At 34.8% G+C, this 13,633-nt stretch overlaps 1 long non-coding RNA gene across 1 annotated transcript; it reads right to left on the bottom strand.

Moving 5' to 3' along the window:
• Nucleotides 1-7,959: 7,959 nt before the first annotated feature.
• LOC116116004 lies at nt 7,960-9,070 on the bottom strand. The gene is made up of 3 exons (XR_004125760.1): nt 8,943-9,070; nt 8,421-8,479; nt 7,960-8,008 (listed from the first exon to the last, which is right to left on the bottom strand). It is a non-coding gene; the product is annotated as an uncharacterized LOC116116004 (long non-coding RNA).
• Nucleotides 9,071-13,633: the final 4,563 nt, after the last annotated feature.

Below are 13,633 nucleotides of genomic sequence, written 5' to 3' on the forward strand. Positions count from 1 at the left end.
CTGCATTTTAGGTTCCGGTTCCTTGAATTGAAGAACCTGCACTGTGCGGTTCCGGTTCCGGTTCCTTTTTTTGGGAACCTGCATTATGCGGTTCCGGTTCCGGTTCCCCCGGAAAATGCAGGGTACCCGGAACCGCTCACCCCTACGTACAAGATCTATCACGATAGATCTTAATTCCGAGGTTGTAGGCTACTTTTCCTAAGTCCTTCATGGAGAAGCACTTGGATAACCAAGTCTTTACCAACTGCAAGTTTAGTATGTCATTTCCAAATGAGAAGTATGTCGTCGACATACAAACCAAGAATGCCACTACGCTCCCACTTACCTTCTTGTAAACACAAGGCTCATCTTCGTTCTAGATAAAGCCGAATTCTTTTACAGCTTTATCAAAATGAATGTTCTAAGTCCTTGAAGCTTGCTTGAGTCCATAAATGGACCTCTGCTACTTGCATATCTTATCAGCTTATCTATCAAGAACTAAACTATTGGGTTGTGTCACATACACATCCTATTCAAGGTTTTCGTTCAGGAAAGCCATTTTAACATCCATTTGCCAAATCTCACAGTTGTGATATGCAACAATTGCAAGCATAATTTGGATAGACTTAATCATGGCAACCGACAGAAAAGTTTCTTCATAGTTAATACCATGAATTTGTTTGAAATCTTTGGCAACTAGTCGTGCCTTATAGGTATGCACCTTGCCATTCATGTCAGTCTTCTTCTTGGAGACCCATTTACACCCTATAGGTTCTACCCCTTCAGGTGGATCCACCAAAGACCATAACTGGTTCTGGTTCATGGAGACAATCTCAGATTTCATGGCTTTAAGCCATTTTATGGAATCCAGATCCGATATAGCGTCTTCGTAGGTCCTGGATTCGTTGTCTTGGTAGAGCAGTATATCGCCATGCTGAATCACAAGGAAACCATATCTCTCGGGCTCATGACGTACTCTCCCAGACCTACATAGCTCCTGTGCTACTTGAGATGGTTTACTTTGATCCAAAGAGTGTGGAGTAACCTTCTCACGATGTTCAACCACTTCTTATGGCACATCCTCCCGTCTTTCGTCTAATGTATCTTGTGGCTGTAGAACTTCATCAGGTTCTACTTTTCTCCCATTAGTACTTCTTAAGAAAAATTCCCTTTTTAAGAAGACACCAGTATGAGCGACAAAAAACTTGCACTTTTCTGAATGGTAGAAATAATATCCTTTGGTCTCCTTAAGATACCCCACAACTATCCATTTGTAAGATTTCGGGCCCAGATTGTTCGAAGTCAATTTCTTGACATAAGCTTCACAACCCCAAATCCTTAGATAAGACAAGTTGGGCTTTCGCCCACTCCATAGTTCATATAGAGTCTTATCTATAGACTTTGACGGCACACATTTTAGTATGTGAGTCGTAGTCTCTAGGGCATAACCTCAGAATGATGCAGGTAGATCACTAAAACTCATCATGGACTTAACCATATCAAGTAAGGTCCTAATCCTTATTTCAGATACACCATTATGTTGGGGTGTATTCGGAGAGGTGAGTTTTGATACTGTCCCACATTCCTTTAGGTATGTTTAACTCAACTTGCCACACTTGGCATATTTGTTATTTTGAAATTATCCTTATTGTCAATTTTAAGAACATATTATTATGGAACAGTTCCATAAAAAATATTATTTATACTAAAAGACAACAATCCATTAGTAAAGCAATATTCTTATCCAAAGTGGGCACAGAAAAATTATTTCTAGAAACTGAACGAATATCATAACAATCTATAAGTTCCAAGTAACAAGCTCGTAAGCAAAATCAAACAATAAGATCCTACAGCTAATGCAACATCATGTGCTCCATTTCCAACTGGTAGGTCCACCTCTCCCTCGGCGAGCAATCTACTATGTCGTAGTCTCTACACATTAAAATAAATGTGAGTAACTCATCTTGTGTCAATGACCCAAGATGTTGATGGGAGAAGTTAATTTCAATCAAGAACGTACCTGATGAAGAAGTAACATTCTTCTTCCTTTTTGCTAGGAAGGCCTTGCAATGCTTCCTCTAGTGGCTCGGATTCCCATAGTGAGGACAAACACCCTTCCTATCTACAATAGTTTCTTCCAACAACTTTTAAGCCTTTTCCTTCTCACTTGAGTTAGCTTAAACCAACATCAATGTTTCTGACATTTTCATACCTGATTCAGTAGCCTTCAACATATCCATAAACTCAGAAAGGGTATTCTTCTTATCATCCTCAATGAAGTCATAGACAATTTGAGAGTAAGAATCTGGTAAAGATTGTAATGTTAGGTCTATTGCTAAACCCTCATTAAGTCTATATCCCAAAATCTCAAGCTTGTTCATATACTCGGTCAACTTGAGTATATGATCGCCAATTTTGGTACCCTCTTCCATCTTGCATCTAAACAATGACCAAGACACCATATGCTTCTCATTTCTCTGAAGAAAATAAAGAATAAAAGCTTAGTACATATTCTGGCACTACTGTCGCAGTGATGCAAGCACAATGTATCTTGTCATTTATGCTTTTGCATCATGTATATGCTTCATATATACATACCCAATTTGATGGATAGAACTATTAGTAAGCTCTGGTGACAAAGCTTGCTCAATGGTATATAATCTATCGCTTGACTGAAGTATATTGTTTATACTTCTATACCAGTCAACGAAATTCTCACCATTCCATTTGTTTCCCAGTTCGATGATTTGTCATAGTGATGATGGGATCATATTGCTCAATTTAAGTGAATCTACAAGAACAAAATAAGCAAAAATTATTATAATGTTCATTATTATTTAATAAGGTATTTTATTAAAATCGTTCCCACTATTTTTCTCAAACCAATAGCCCTCACTATTAACTCGGGAAAGCCTGTTGGCTTTCCTAGTGGACTGAGATCCCATCTAGCCCATTTCAAACATTCGCTTTGGCGAACAAGCCAACATAGGCTGATTAGATAGGCCAACAAACTTAATCCACACCAGTTGATAGCTCCCACTACCAACCTCAAATGTGAAGTAAGCCAACAAACCAATCACACAATACAATGATCGAAGCCATTGTCCTCAAGTGTGATTCTCAGTATTATTAGAGTGGACACTACATGTCACCACGTACACACAAGTGTACTTATCTACTATGCCTATGACGTGCTTATCAATCTTCGCTTTGACGAACAAGCAAAACATGTTATTTTAAGTTGACCCATCACCATTAAGGAAAACTCCAATGAACTTTAACCTCCCACTAGTAGAAGTGTACCCTTCGCTTTGGCGAATAAGGTTCCAACGAACAGTGGTTTGATTAAAGACATGGTGATGGAAGGCGTTTTAATGACTAAATATCCTTTATTTGAGGGGTTTTATTTTGCGCCTCACTAATTTATTATCTTTGTTAAAATGACATTGATCGGCATGTTATTAAACATTCAACCTTAGCTTGCATTCTAAGCAAAATATAAACGTGCCAGTACATGACCCAACTAAAACCAATTTCTTCGAGCCTAAAGGAATTGGTAGGTCAACCTAGGGTCAAAACAAACCTTGGGTTTTAAAGTTTGCCTCTTCATCGCTGCTTCATTTCTTCATCATGATCGTTACAAAAGGAATTTATAAAAAGTAAATCCTATTCTAATTTACATCAATAAATCAAAAACCTCGCGTTACATAGGAGAGAAGTAAGATGTGAGGAAGAAGTACATAAAGAGTTTAGAGGTAGGTAGCAGGTCCTATTTATTCCAAAATTAAATAAACAAACCCAAAATTAAATAAACAAACCATAGGTCTAAGGCTCATATATCGGGCACCATGCAATTTTCAAACAAGTACATTGCATACATTCAAAATAAACATTTTGAATTAGGTGGGTGAAATTATTAAATTACCCTCTTAGATGTGCAGAATAATTATTGGCTTAAAGGTTTTTGGAAAAACTACACTTTGGTCCCATCGCGTAAAAACCGCGATCCACAATCGTCGTGGTGAATGTAAAAAATACCACGGTCTGCGGTGAGTGTGAATGATTAGCGAGCTCCAGAAGCTCGCTCGTTACGGAGATCATTCACCAAACTTGTGATTGCCATGGTGAGCGTTGATTTTCAACGCCGCTCCAGAAGCTCGATCGCCATGGTAAAGTTTTATTTTGATGTGGCGACGATTTCCATCACCCTGGCGAGCACTGATTTTTAAGCGCTGCTCCAGTCAACAGAGCTCGTCGCTGCGGCGAAGGTTTATTTCACCGCAGTGATCGGTGCAGACCAGTAATAAGGTAGTTCATTTTTTTTTTCTAGTTTTTCGCGTAACAACATGAATCCAAATCAAATCGAATGCACAATATTTGACTAGGACATCAACCAACCAAGAATCATTCATCAACACATCAATTAACCAATTAATCATACAAATCATGCATTAAACACTAAATTTTACAGATTTAAAAAATTAGTTTACACTATAACATGTTATCAAACATAGATTAAACAATATACTCTGATACCCAAGGCTCTGATACCTTATAAGATTTGCGCAACGAAAAATCAGAGTTTTAAAACAAATCGATCAATTATTCAATCCCAAAAATCAGGGTATCGATTATATTGTTTGCATATATTATAAAATCTGTATAATATCAAATTAACAGCAAATCCATACAAGGATTCAGATTCACTTACGTACGTTTGGAGTCTCCTTTAGTAGTCTTTGATTCGATTTCGCTTTCAATTTAATGTAAAACTGCACAAACGTTGATCCACACGAAGACAATCCGAAGAACCAAAAAGGGATTTGCTAGATCCACTTAATGGCTTCAAGAATCAAGAAGAAATTTTTTTTCTTCTCCACTCAATGAAGAAGAACGTGAGAGGGAGAGTGGGATAAGTGGCTAGGGTTTTGAATGATAAAAAATTATGTTATTTTAATTTAAATTGCACTTACATAGTGCAACAATTAAAACCCTATTCCACTTATGAATAGCCATGGGCTCCAACCCTAATACACCCTTGCAACCAAACACCCCATTAATGGTATTTTAAATTTAATTAATTGTTTATTATAATTAAAATCAATTAATATATAAAAATATATTAACATTTAATTAATAATAATAATCTATTTAAATATATGTGCACATATATTTACATATAATCTCACTAATTTTAATTTTAATATTAAATTAAATACAAACAACAATCTCAGCAAATTTAATTGCATTGTGAGATTACCAAAATACCATTTCGTCATAAAAGACGAAAATACCCCTTTCACAAATTGATTCTTAAATTATCTTTCAAGTGTGTGAACTGTAGGCTCCTTATCATATCGATATTGAGTAGTATTACGATTAACAACAATTAATCGTCTCACTACACACAGACCTAGATTGGTCCCTAGCAAGGCATCATGGCCACTCGATAGATTCGGATTCAGCGAAATAGCTACCTATCAACGATATGGTTACCGTGCAATCAAATCCTTTTATCGTACGTTATCTCATCGAGGTTGAGGTACATAAATAGTGTCAACCTCAGTTATTCTCGATATCTTTGTATTCATCTACTAGACCAATGATCGGATAAATAAATTAGATTGAGCAACAACTCAATCCCACTGTGGCCACAGATTTGGTGTCATTGCCATTTATTGAATTGCGCAGTGAGATAAACTTCTCCCGTACCCGGGAGTGATGAATCCTTTGTTAATCCACCATAGTCTTGATACACTTCTCAATGCAGCCAATCATTACCATATTGATAGCTCTGAATAGAACTACGTTGGGCCAGTGTCAAACTACATCAATCGGTGTATAAGGCGCTCCGATAATCTCAAGTCTAAAGATACATGTACCATCATTCGTTGGAGGATTTATTTCATAGATATTAGAGTTACCATCTGTATGGAATCCTTTGGTGGGTCTGTCTAGTGAACTTGCCTACAACAAGCACCCATGTGTTGCACCAAGTTGTCGGCAAACAACATTGACAAGTGAGATCAGTCACTACCTTTCGACAAGATTGTTCAACACTATGATAGCCTTATTGTATTATCTGTGTCCTTGGTCAAATAATATTGTGGCTACGGACATTTCTAAAATGACCACCATATGTGATCATAGAGTTCTCACTATCAAGATTTGAAACACTTGATACCCTCGTCACGATTCTATCATCCTAATTAAGAACATATATCAATACACACAATTATGATTTACATGATATAGAAGAAAATTACCTTTTATTGATTAATAAACATTATTACAAAAAGTTAATTCTACAATAATTGATTAGCTCGAGTGCACCTACTCTAACAAAATGGTCGTGACAGTTTTCGAACTGTTAAGAATCTCTTGACAGATTCTTGACAGTTATAACTCGTCAAAGATTTGGCCTAATTTTAAGTGTTTTTTTTTTTTTTAAATTGAATAATAATTAAATATTGTTAATAATAATTTTTCATCCTTGATAGTTTTAAAACTGTCAAGAATTTTTTTTTTGTAAATTTTTTTATAAATATTTTTATTTTGTAATTAGTTTATTTTCCTGATTATTACCAATTAAATAATAGAATAATGCAATGAAATTCTTCATAATATTCCTCAACCAACAACAATTATCACAATTCAATGATAAATATAAACATTCAACAATCTTTCATTAATTTAGTAAATGAAATTGAACAATAGTATATATACAGGAATAAAAGACCCATGTCATTAGTGCATCAATAATTAAAAGTTTGATACATATTTTTTTTTCCCTCATTGACGCTTTGACATCACTAAAACATCAATAATTAAAAAAAGTTTGATATGTACATCGCCCATTCTCCTCCAACTTCATAGAAGATGGTGGATAACATCAGTCCCTGTACAAATTCGCACCTCTTTGCCTTCTCCATGTGGTCCTTGTCTTATAAGGAAGATTGAATAACATTTTTGCAACCATAAAAAGACAATCAAATTCAATTAAAAGAAGAGGTCTATGGCTCCTTGGTCTTAAAGACAAAGCAACTTTGCAAACAGCAAGATAATATGAGAGTCTTGGGTTTTAAAAAAGGCTCTCGGTTGTGAGGGAGTCTATTTTGTACTTGAGGGAAAGGATCATGGAAAAAAGTATGATAAAAGATTACTATATAAAATGATATTAGCCATCCCAGCTTAAATGTGACCCTATACTAATAACAAATAACAATGATAATATAACTAACATGTCAAATGAATGCATAGCCCATCCATATGCACTTAAATTCTGCCTCTAAACCATGCAGTAAGCATAAAGTAAAACAGGAGTCACATTCTTCACCAGTTTGCTAGTTTACACTTCTCCCTTCATACTTGCCAATGACATTTTATAATTCAAATATTAAATAACTGTATATATTAAAGATGGTGGATAACATCAATTCATAATTGAACACAACTACTTAGAACCCTTTCCAGTTTTATTGTTTTAACTGATTCCTAGTCCACCCCTGATATCATCACTAGTGCACAAAATCAAAACATTTCAACCAACAACTCTTCAGTAGCACCTTTTAAAGCAGCACTTAGCTTAAGGAGCACATATTTTTGTTATTTCCAGCCTTCACACTTAACATCCAAAACCATCATAATGGCTAAGTTTCTTTCATTCAGATGTTAATTGATTACAAATAAAATATCCGGCTTTAATCACTTGTCCACATGGATTCTACTCCCCTCAAATCTATTTTCTGATTTTGATGATCCCATTCCCTTTTGTCAAATATTCTCCTTTCATATTCTGTATAATATTTTACAGATATTTTTTAGCACTTGTTTATTGTATAATGAATTCTTAAGGTAAATGACTAAAACACACATAAAAAAGAACTATGAAATGCTATTGCCATCCAGATAATTATGAATTCAATATAATTAATGGGAAGAATATATAGTTTTAACAAGCAAAGATAAAGGTAGACAACAATACCACGTTCTTGCTTAGGATAGCTTGATCAGCATGAGTTATCAAGGTCTGCAAGAGATAAAAAGAGTATTAGGAAGACAATTATTTTTTATAGTAAATAGCTCTCTACAACATTGCAAGTGCACATGAAAAATAAAGATTGCAGAAAAACATCTACAAACCATCTTATTAAAAAAGAAAAATAGAAAGAAATGCAAAGACTTTTCAGCCAGTTGAGATATATAGAATGAAAATGAAACAAATTTTATTCCTTAGAATGCTAAGTTAACATATCATGGGTGACCTTTGTAAACTGATTAATTTCAGTCCCACTACAAAGGCCTAAACTGAGGGCATATGGTCCAAACCAGATTAGAGCCAACAAGCTCCATCTATTAACCTAATTTACACCGGCTAACCAACTAGGGAAGAGAATAAGAAGAAAAAGTTTATGATTTATGTTGTAACTGGTAAATTCTACCTCTCTAATACGTTCTCCTTCAACTTGATCAACACATTTCAACAAGTTCTCCAATGTGCCTGCCATTCAAGCGAAGATATAACATGTCAGATATCAAGAATAAGAACTTTTAATTGGGAAGAGATAGATAAGAATGAATTTGGCATCAAGTAGTTGGGACTGATGCTCAAGAATACATCAAGTTATAAACGTATAGTAGTAAGGGTGCCCCAATTTGCAATTGAGGAAAAACTAAATATCAGCAACTTTTGTATGTTTAGGTTTAAATGTATTTTTTTTTCCGATCTTCCTTACCAAAACAAGAAAAGAATTTTAAACCCTAAACCCTAAATTTTTATTATCATAGTTAGGCATATAGAAAACAAGATTTTACAATAAAAACATGCTATAAGGGTGTATTCATCTTCAAATTTCTAGATGCTAACAAAAAATTAATGAATTTCATAACATAAAGAATGCAACTTCATGTATACTTTAGTTCACATCAAACAAGAAAACATCCTAAATGATGAATTAACATACCAAATTTAGAGATGAGTTGCACAGCACGAACATTTCCAATCCCTTCAACTCCTGCATTCATAAAGTAATGTTGCACTATTGGTGGAATTTAACATATCTCAAGAAATATGTACAAAAATTAAAGGAGTACCTCTGACATAATTATCTGGATCTTCTATCAACATTACTTATATGATCAGGTAAAAATAACTGAAGAGAGTACCTCTGGTACAACAACATCAAGGTTATTAATCAATTCTTGAAATTTATTGGCAGCTGTTTCTGAAGTGCTATTGCCATCCACTGGACCGATGATGCTTAGGCAGCAAACTCTGAAAATTTTTCCACACGCAGTCCCCAAGTCTACATTGTCTGACATAACAAAGGAAAATGTTTCCAGAATCCAAATCAGAAACTTGAATTATACAAACATTTATAAAAAAAGGCAAGTCATCTGCTATTGGACCCAAAACAAAAGTTTACTATCAGTAAGTTTGATAGTTACAATATGATTGGAATTCATGTATATTTTACGTCTTACAAAAAGATAATACGCCAAGCAATATGACAATACATTGCATTAACTTATGGAATCAGAAACAAATTAGCTTAGCATTTGGCAATTATCCATTAGTAATAAAAATGGAACACAGTAGTATAACCCATCAATCGTCTTAAACAAACCCGAAAATAATCCATAGAAACCGGAACAAATTATTAAATCCATCTATTCTACATAACAGTTTATCCCCTCTAATCAAAGTTTACTAGTATTATGCATGACTTTATATGTTGAATTTAAAACTTAAACAACCATAAATAACAGGATAGTAAAAAGGAAGCCAAAGAACAAATATACTTTGCATATGAGTTGAAGGCAATAACACAACAAACTCACCCTGCATTAAATAGGATAGGCGACAAAAGATATATAAAGAACAGATCTTCACTGAAGACTAACAAATGCGAACTTTTACCATCGCTAATCAGCAAAATAACTACACCGGTACAAAGATCCTGCCACCACCAACTCACATCAATTAATGAAAGTCACATGATTCTTTGATTTCTCTTAGGATTTGATTACAAGTATTTTAAGTTATTTCTTGTTTGCATTTTTCTATGTAATTTTGAACTATTTTTAATCTCAAAGTCTCTATGGTCATGATTGACTAGAGTTATTTTGTGCCACATGGATGGCTTAGATCTTTTGTACCTTAGGGCAGCTTTGTAAGGCCATTTAAAAGGCCAAATTTTCCCAGTGTAATTTAGATTTGATGAATGAAAAATAGTTGCTCTTGAGAGTGTTATTTTCTTTTATCCAACCTTTACTAAGGGTTGGCGGTGGAACTCCTTGGCTGATGGTGTAACCTTTAGGCCTTGGATCACATTAGTATTTATGTTTATTGCTTGTTGTGTGTTGATTTGTTTAGTTACAATTGTGGGTTTAGCCGAGATTGTGCAAGGTGATTGAAGCTTTGGCAGATTGTTATTGGAGTAGCCTTGTGTAGTTACGGTTGTGTTGCCATCATCTCACTCTCATTTCATTACATTTTGTTCACCAAACAAGAGAATATTGAAAATTAAATGAAGATTACCGGAGTAATCTTATATGACCCCGAACCAAACGCACCCAACGTGGTAATCAAATAATATAAGATGGCATTACCTCAGTAATCCTCTATTACCCCTAACCAAACACATCCTGAGGGTTGTAAAAGAATAATTAATGTAGGAGATTATGTTTTGATTTTGTTGGTTTAAGGATTTAAAGCAGTTATTTAAGATATCTAATGAGGAGATTATGTTTTGATTTTATTAGAATTAAGGTGTGTAATGACAATGAGGGGTGTGTTTGGTTTACTATTTGTAATCCTATTTCGAATCCAATTTTTAGAATCTGTGTTTGTTTTATTACTCAGGAAAATCTATTGTGAAAATTTGATTCTTGACATTTTTTTATTGTTGTTTGTCTGTGGGGCTCTAACATTTGCAGTTTTTTTCTTTTCCTTCTTTCTTCACTTTTTTATTTATTTCTTTCTTCTTCTTTCACCACTCTGATGCGTTGAAAATTATAACATGCAATGTGTAGCAAGTGCACTAGTCGCAAAAAGTAATAAAGTGATAAGTAGTGTATCATTCCCATGAGGATTGCTTGTTAAGCACTAATTTTCCTAGTTGTTTATCAAGTTGGAGAAATCAAAAGATATTTGGATTTGCGGGAGAAAACAAGCTAAAGTTAAAACAAAATTTACTGCGTACTTTAAAAACTAATTAATGACAACAAAGCTAATTCAAGAGAAATATCGATTAAACAAAGCAGTTAGGGTTTTGATTTCACTAGGATTTTACGAATTAATCTACGAATTATGTAACTTATACACTCACATGCACGGATTATAAATCGGACTCCCTAATGTGTAAAACAAACCTTCTCAGGCTATGTTTTCCTACTTATCCCTATTAAGCTTTCGTAACCAACAATTTGAAGGTTAGTAGTTCCAAGATTGTTAAGCTAAATGGAATCCTAATTTGATTTCATTGATTCTCAAACCTATCTCTAGCGTTCAATAAAATAATGGCAATTATTCTTTGAAGCTAATACATGATTCACTTCTCAGTCTCATCATGCCCAACAAGTAATTTCAATAAAAACAAGAGTAATTACACAATCCATGCAATAGAATGTAAAAGCAACATCAATTTATTGATTAAACATAAAAATCCCTATTACATCAAAACCATAACCCAAAAGTGAGTTAGTTCATACTAAAATTAACACAAATTGAAATAAAAATGGTAAACAATGCATTCAACATGTTGGAATAAAGAAAAGAGAACAAAATCTTCCCTATTTGATGAATCCAAAGAGTTCAATCTCCAATCTTCTCTTCTTTCTCCCAAAAAATGTCGAACCCTTACTAAAATGACTAAGTCTCACTTATATAGTTGGTCCAAAAAAACCTAAGACTCGCCTAAAATTAAAACGCACAGTTTTAATAAAAACCGAAACTTGCAAACTTTGCCGCAGCAACGAGTTGGTTTACAATTCTTTATCTATCCCGAGAGATTATCGCATTGACAAAGAAAGAACTTCGCCACGGCAAACTTTTCTAAACAATTCTAAAATTACGAAACTACCATCTGCTTTCTTCCTTGCTTGAATCTTCAATCTTTGGTGCTCTCCAATAGGAACAAGCTTCATAATGCTTCAAATCCGCTTCAGAACTTCCTCGAATCTTGAGATTCGTTTGCTTTTGGGTCTAGAAACTCAATTCCGCTCAGTATTCGCTCTAACTACACATTTTGGCCTGAAACATAAAATATATGAAATTCAATTACAATAGGCACAAACGAAATAAGAAGTATCCAAAATTCGGCCAAAAAGCCTAGATAAAACAGTATAATCCTAGGGTTATCACACTCCGTCTTCTTCTTCTTCTTCTTCGTTACAACCACCACTAAAACTCTGTCTTCCACCTGGATTAAAAAACAAACCCAAGATCTTCCAGCTCTCCTTCCCCTAAAACTCCCTCCCAAAAGTGGCAGTTGCACTGATTCACAACCATCTCTAGCTATCATCTTCAGCCACCACTCAGCACCGAAATTACTCTTCCTCCTTCACGACTATTCAACCTCTTGCGAAACCCACACACTTAAGGCTTCCACCACCACCGGCACACGATCCTTGTGATCCACCACCATCTTCGGCCACCCTCCCCACTTAGCATCGAAATCTCTCTTCCTCCTCCATGGTCGTTTAACCTCTTGCGAAGCTCAAATCAAGTTGATCTTCACTATTTCTGCCAAATCTTTCTGCTTTTCTCACATTTAGCTCAGCTTCAACTTAGATCCGTAAGTGCTTGAACTCTCTTTTTAACTGTAATTTTTAAGTTAAGAGTTTTAGAATCATCAAATATTAGGGAGGATATTAGCCATGTTTTTCTATTTATCTCTCTTCAAAAATGGGTTCAACTAGTCTGGCAGAATTTGATGCAGTGGGTGGCTTGCCGATAGAGGGTTGAGTAAGTGGTGAGTGTTGTGTGCCGGTGAGATGGAGAATTTTTTGGAGAAAAAAAAGATTGGGAAAAACTAAAGAAAAAGAAATGGAGGAGTAATAGGAAAAAAGAAAAAGAAAAAGAAAAGTGAGTGGTGAGGGATCGAGTTGAGTGAGTGGTGAGTGGTGAGTGGTGAGCGTTGTGAGTCAGTGAGATGGAGAACTTTTAGGAGAAAAAAAAGATTTGGGAAAAAAATAAAGAAAAAGAGAAGGGGGGGTAATAGGAAATAAGAAAAAGAAAAAAGAAAAGTGAGTGGCGTGTGGTGAGTTGAGTGAGTGGTGAATGTTGTGTGCCAGTGAGATGGATAAATTTTAGGAGAAATTTTTTTTGGAAAAAAATAAAGAAAAATAAAAGATTTGTGTTTGTTTCATTATTCCAAATATTTTTTTTTGGGATTTTTCTAACTTATATATTTGTTTTGCAGATTCGGCATTGTAATTTGATCGCAACAACAAATTACGATCATATGATAAATGTCAGTATAATTTGGCCCATCGTTGCAGGATTGATTACCACTTTCGGCAAAAGAAGAAGTTTCAATGTCTTTCCAGACTTGGAGTCCGTCATACACTCTGTTGGTCAACTCTGCCCATAACTTCCCCGACATTGACGACTTCAAGTAGTGTTGGATCGAACCAGGTAACAATTTATCTA

This window comes from Pistacia vera, unplaced genomic scaffold (genome assembly GCF_008641045.1).
Source record: "Pistacia vera cultivar Batoury unplaced genomic scaffold, PisVer_v2 Contig1226, whole genome shotgun sequence".
Classification (NCBI taxonomy): domain Eukaryota; kingdom Viridiplantae; phylum Streptophyta; class Magnoliopsida; order Sapindales; family Anacardiaceae; genus Pistacia; species Pistacia vera.